Here is a 6000-nt window from a genome sequence, read left to right as displayed (position 1 = left end):
AAGGATCCATCCTAGGGTCAGTTTTATTTTCCTTATATATGTTGCCCCTAGGGTCTATTTTTAGGAAATATCATATCTCTTTCCACTCCTTTGCTGATGACACTCAAATCTATCTGCCCCTTCATAAAAAAGCAACTATTTAAAGCTGTTATTGGACTGCCTTGCTGGTCCAATAAAGGCCTGGATGAACTCAAACTTCCTCCACCTCAACAATAATACAACAGAGGTTATGATATTTGGGAGATACAATCTTTACAATACCATTCATGGGCCCTTTTTGCAATACAATCGCTCTTCTGTTAGGAATCTTGGCATATTCTTTGACAGCTCCATTAAATTCACAAAGCAAATCAGTTCAGTTGTCAAGATGAGTTTTTTTCAGGATTTTGAAAATGTATCTATGTTTTTATATGTACTCGCCTAGATTATTGTGATTCCCTTTATGCTGCCTTATATCAGTCATCCTTTCACAGCTTGCAGCTTGTACAAAATGCTGCTGCTTGTCTGTTAACAGGAACTGGAATACAGGAACATATAACTCCAGTTCTGGCTTCACAACACTGGCTTCCTGTTGATTACAGGATTGATTTAAAAATGTTGCTACTGGTTTTTAAGGGTTTTAATGGTCTTGCTCTTCCACATAAAGGATCTTATAAATAGCCATACATCATCACAAGAACACTGAGGTCACACAACTAGTTGCTCTTAGATGTTTCAGTCAGAAAGTAAAGGATCTGTTGCAGCCCCAAAACTGTGGAATAGTCTACCGATCCATATAAGAGCTGCTCATAATCCCAAGACTTTTAAGGTGCTTTTAAAGACCCACCTCTACTCTGGCCTTTGAATACACGAGAGCTTGGTATCTTTTTATAATATTTTTGTTATTTTGTTAAACTAAATAATTATTTTACTCATGTGTTCTGTGTTTTGTTTTGTTTTTTTCTTTTTAACTATGCCTATTAATTATTTTGTTCTTGCTGTGAAGCACTTTGTTTGTTGTAAAGTGCTATAAATAAAGTTGACATTGGCAGCCAGATTGTAATGTGAACAGCCTTCTTAAGCTCATGCCACAGCATCTGACTCAGATATAAATCTGGACTTTGACTAGGCCACTCCAAAACCTTTGTTTTGTTTTGTTTTGTTTTGTTTTGTTTTGTTTTGTTTTGTTTTGTTTTGTTTTGTTTTGTTTTGTTTTGTTTTGTTTTTTTGTGAGCCATTCAGATGTGGACTTGCAAGTGTGCTTCAGACCGTTTTCCTCCTAAATAACACAAATGATTTTGAGTTCAAGGTCACAAACTGATAGCTGGACATTTTTCTTGAGGACTTTCTGGTAGACAGCAGAATTCATGGTTCCATTCAATAACAGCAACTGATCCAGGTCACAAAACGGTAAAGCAATCCCAGACCACCACACTACCATCACCATGTTTCAATATCAGTAGTATGCTCTTTTTCAAAGAGTCAAAGATGCGCTTTGAGAGCAATTTGGGATGGCTGTCCACTTCTGGGAAGTTTCATTGTTTTCTTAATTTGTGGATACAGTGAGAGCACTGTGGTTTGTTAGAGTTCCGATCCCCTTAGGGGCCTTTCAGACCGAATGTGGCATCAACTGAGCTGAGCTCTAAAACCCATTAATGTGCATTGCATGCACCGCACAGCAACAATGTTGCGTTGAGCTAAGCCAATTGGAAAGCACAGCCTACCTCTGCATGTAAGTGCATGCAGCTCAGTGAATCTTCCACTAAGTCTTGTTCAAAGTTATAAATATTTTAGTGACAAAAAAGCAAAAACAAGGATTCTGTAAGCCATCAACTATTACATCACTGTAGATAAAAATGTCCGATTCTAGCAAATGAGCTAATGGTGAACTTCAAAAGTATATATCAATATCTTTTCAGTACCAAAGGTTTAATAAACCTATAAATGGTTTTGCATGTGCAAATGTGAACAGATATGAAGGATCAGTTGATAGGTACACCTCCCAGATAACCTTTGAGCCTCTCTACAAACTGTTCTCTACCCGCTCCACAGTTTGATAACCTTAAGTGATATAATATGGTTTAACACAAAAACACAAACACAAAAATTAAAATGCATATTATGATATTTAAAGTAATAAAACAGACTGATTATTACAGTTATAAAATTGTAATCTATATGCAATTATTTATTTTGTTTCTGACAATAGGCAAAAATCTAATATAAACAATTCCCAAACGAGGATTCATAACAGTATCTATGCTACTAGGCAATTTCACAACCCACAAGCAGAATCAGATTTAGACTCAGACTTGGTCTTAAAAGATTTATTTTAACCAGCAAAATGGGGAATAAGTGGAACAGACTTCTGTGATGTGCTTCAGCAGCGTCTGGGGAAAGAGAGGACTGGTTAGATGAAGCAGGGTAAAGAAATTATTGTTGATCTTAGTTTGCAAAGAGGGTAGCTTACTGAGCTGTCGACAGTGGATGATTTGTGGTGGCAACCAGTAAGCGCAGTTGTCTTAGTGAGAGGATTGGATTTCAAGATGAGTTCTGGGAAGAGAGAAGCTGATGGAGGTTTGTGATTCGAGCAAGGTGGTTTGGAGAGTGGGCAGGCAGGTGAGGGTTGAAGATGCTGGAGCTTTTAATTGAAATCCATGAATAAGTTTCCAAAAAGATCTGTTGAGGGATGGCTTGTAGAAATGGCTTAGAGTGGTATGGAAACCACCAAAGGAGGTACAACTTAGGAAGCAGAGAAGGCACAAGACGTGAGCTTGAGGAAGGTAGGTAACACACAAACCGATTTTCAAAAATATTTTCAGAGAGATACAGGTTAGCTTCTAGAAATCCTAGAAATCATTAAAGTTATGAACAGGACGGGTGACAAAGGGCAGCCCTGCCGAGTCCAACATGCACCGGGAACAGGTCCGACTTAGTGCCGGCAATGCAGACCAAACTCCTGCTCCGCTTGTACAGAGACCGGATGACCCCTAGTAAAGGGCCCCCGATTCCATACTCCTGGAGCACCCCCCACAGGGCATCACGAGGGACACAGTTGAATGCTTTCTCCAGGTCCACAAAACACATGTGGACCGGTTGGGCAATCTCCCATGAACCCTCAAGTACCCTGTAGTGGATATGGAGCTGGTCCAGTGTTCCACGGCCAGGACGAAAACCACACTGCTCCTCCTGAAGCTGAGGGTCGACGATCAGCCGGACTCTCCTCTCCAATACCCTGGCGTAGGCCTTACCAGGGAGGCTGAGGAGTGTGATCCCCCTGTAGTTGGAACACACCTTCCGGTCACCCTTCTAATGAAGGGGGACCACCACCCCAGTCTGCCAGTCCAGAAGCACTATCCCCGACCGCCATGCAATGTTGAAGAGGCATGTCAACCATGACAGAGATTTGAGGTACTCAGGGCGGATCTCATCCACCCCCGAAGCCCTGCCACCACGGAGCTTTTTAACCACCTCGGTGACTTCAGCCTGGGAGATGAAGGAGTCCAACCCTGAGTCCCCAGCCTCTGTTTCCACCAGGGAATGCGTGATGGCAGGATTGAGGAGATCCCCGAAGTACTCCTTCCACCGCCCGATAATGTCCTCAGTCGAGGTCAGCAGTCTCCCACACCCACTGTAAACAGTGTTGGTGAAGCACTGTTTCCCCCTCCTGAGACGCCGGACGGTTTGCCAGAATCGCTTCGAGGCCTACCGGTAGTCCTTCTCCATGGCCTCACCGAACTCCTCCCAGGCCCGAGTTTTTGCCTCTGCCACAGCCCGGGCCACGGCATGCGAGTGTCCAAAACATGCAGCCGAAGGTCTGATGATACAACAACAAAGAGGCAGCCAAGGGCCGGATGGGGTCTGGTTTGGGGACCAGTGGATTTCGTCTCTTCTTTTTGCAGATGACGTGGTCCTGCTGGCCCCCTCTAGCCAAGACCTACAGCATGCGCTGGGGCAGTTCGCAGCTGAGTGTGAAGCGGCTGGGATGAAGATCAGCTCCTCCAAGTCATAGTACTCGACTGGAAAAGGGTGGCTTGTCCTCTTCAGGTTGGAGGGGAGTTCCTGCCTCAAGTGGAGGAGTTCAAGTAGCTCGGGGTCTTGTTCACGAGTGAGGGAAGAATGGAGCGGGAGATCGACAGATGGATCGGTGCAGCTGCCGCAGTAATGGGGGCACTGTGCCGATCCGTTGTGGTGAAAAGAGAGCTGAGCCGAAAGCGAAGCTCTCGATTTACCGGTCGGTCTACGTTCCTACCCTCACCTATGGCCATGAACTTTGGGTCATGACCGAAAGAACGAGATCCCGGATACAAGTGGCTGAAATGAGCTTCCTCTATAGGGTGGCCGGGCACTCCTTTAGAGATAGGGTGAGGGGCTCGGAGTAGAGCCGCTGCTCCTCCATATCAAGAGGAGCCAGTTGAGTTGGCTCGGGCATCTATACCGGATGCCTCCTGGACGCCTTCCTCGGGAGGTGTTCCAGGCACGTCCCACCGGGAGGAGGCCCAGGGGATGGCCCAGGACACGCTGGAGGGACTATGTCTCTCGGCTGGCCTGGGAACGCCTTGGGCTCCCCCCAGAGGAGCTGGAGGAGGTGACTGGGGAGAGGGATGTCTGGGTGTGTCTGCTGAGTCTGCTGCCCCCGCGACCCGGTCCTGGATAAGCGGAAGACAACGAGTACGAGTACAAGTACGAGTACAGGTTAGCTTGACTCTACCAAGAAGGCTGAGCATGAGATGAAGACTGGTCTTCCAGTAGCAACATAAATACCCAGGAGTTGATGAGGAGATTGCAGACAGGTGTAAGAACCTGCAGTCAGCGGCGACACCTTCCGGCAGAGATCCTCTATTCAGGAAGACACTCACACAGCTCACTCAAAATCACATGCATACAACTGGATCATGGCACTTTTACCCTTGAAAAAGTGACAGGTGGCATCCCCACAGTATGATGATGCCACCACCATGTTTGTTTTTTATTTTCACATCCATGTCTGTGTTTTTTGCAACCAGAAATATTTGAAAACTGCCAATTTTGTCTTTCTTGTAATCATAGAAAAGTTGTCGTAGCCTTCTTTTAGCCAGCTGCATGGCGGTGCACAAAAACATGTGGGACAGACAACAAAAAGAGAAAACTCTGGTCACTGCAGTGCTTTCTGTGACATCTCATAAATAAGGTCTTTACACTGTAAGAACCGTATGTTGGAAGACTGTAGCAGTTTTTATGCAGTAACGTTTTTAAACAGTGGTATTATTTGATACCAAACAATCCACAAACTGCAAGATAATGTTCAATCAGCCATTTATCAAAAAAAATCATGATGTTTGAGGGCAAAAAGGAAAGCTTGGTGGTAAAGTACATCTAAGGTCAAGAAGAGTTATCATGCAGTAATCAAGCTTCACTGTCAGGCTGTTGCCAAGCTGTGGCGCTGGCTGGAGAGGTAGCGGTGCTGGATGGGTACAGGGGAGGGTTCGGAGGGGCTGCCAGTGCAGATGCCCGCAGACAGATCGCCTTGCCTGAGAGCTGCCGGAGCCTCAGACAGCTCTCTCCATCACCCCCTCCAACCCTCCCACCCCTCCCATTGCCATCTGTGAAGCACACACACAAACACACACTCAGAACCAAGGCACCAGCAAAGAGGCAGAGGGACACTTAGCCACGTTAGCAGCCTCACTAAGACCGCTGTGCCGGGTAACTGCTGACATGCTTAAAAAAGACTAAAGAGAGAGTGAGAGTTAGTAAAGATTTTGGCAGAGGGGAGATGGGATGAAGGAGGAGGGGGTGAGTGGAGCTGCTGAGCCAGATGGCCGGTATAAGCTAAACTAAGTGCTGAAGAGGATTGAGATACCAGCCAGGTGAATTTTTCCTCTCAGGTTTTTATGACAGGTGGGCAACAGAGAGCCGTCTGGGGTTGACGGTGCTGCCACGCGTTTAGCGCGCAGCTATTGTGTAGCATGTGCAGCCATGTGGATGGTGCAACTGTGAATATTTATGTGTGTCTGTTCTTCTGTTTCTGCATGTCCATAT

The 6000-nt window shown here is 45.8% G+C and overlaps 1 long non-coding RNA gene across 1 annotated transcript in view; it reads right to left on the bottom strand.

The window, feature by feature from the left end:
- Positions 1-2234: 2234 nt before the first annotated feature.
- The window catches only part of LOC124860277, a 30580-nt gene continuing 26814 nt past the window's right edge, over positions 2235-6000 (bottom strand). Inside the window, exons 4-5 of the long non-coding RNA XR_007036310.1 lie at positions 2450-2532; positions 2235-2369 (exon numbers count right to left, since the gene is read on the bottom strand). This is a non-coding gene — a long non-coding RNA (uncharacterized LOC124860277). The remainder of the gene's footprint in view (positions 2370-2449; positions 2533-6000) is intronic.

This window comes from Girardinichthys multiradiatus, chromosome 23 (genome assembly GCF_021462225.1).
Source record: "Girardinichthys multiradiatus isolate DD_20200921_A chromosome 23, DD_fGirMul_XY1, whole genome shotgun sequence".
Lineage (NCBI taxonomy): Eukaryota > Metazoa > Chordata > Actinopteri > Cyprinodontiformes > Goodeidae > Girardinichthys > Girardinichthys multiradiatus.
Note: the sequence above shows the minus strand (reverse complement) of the source record. Positions and strands in the feature narration are given on the sequence as shown.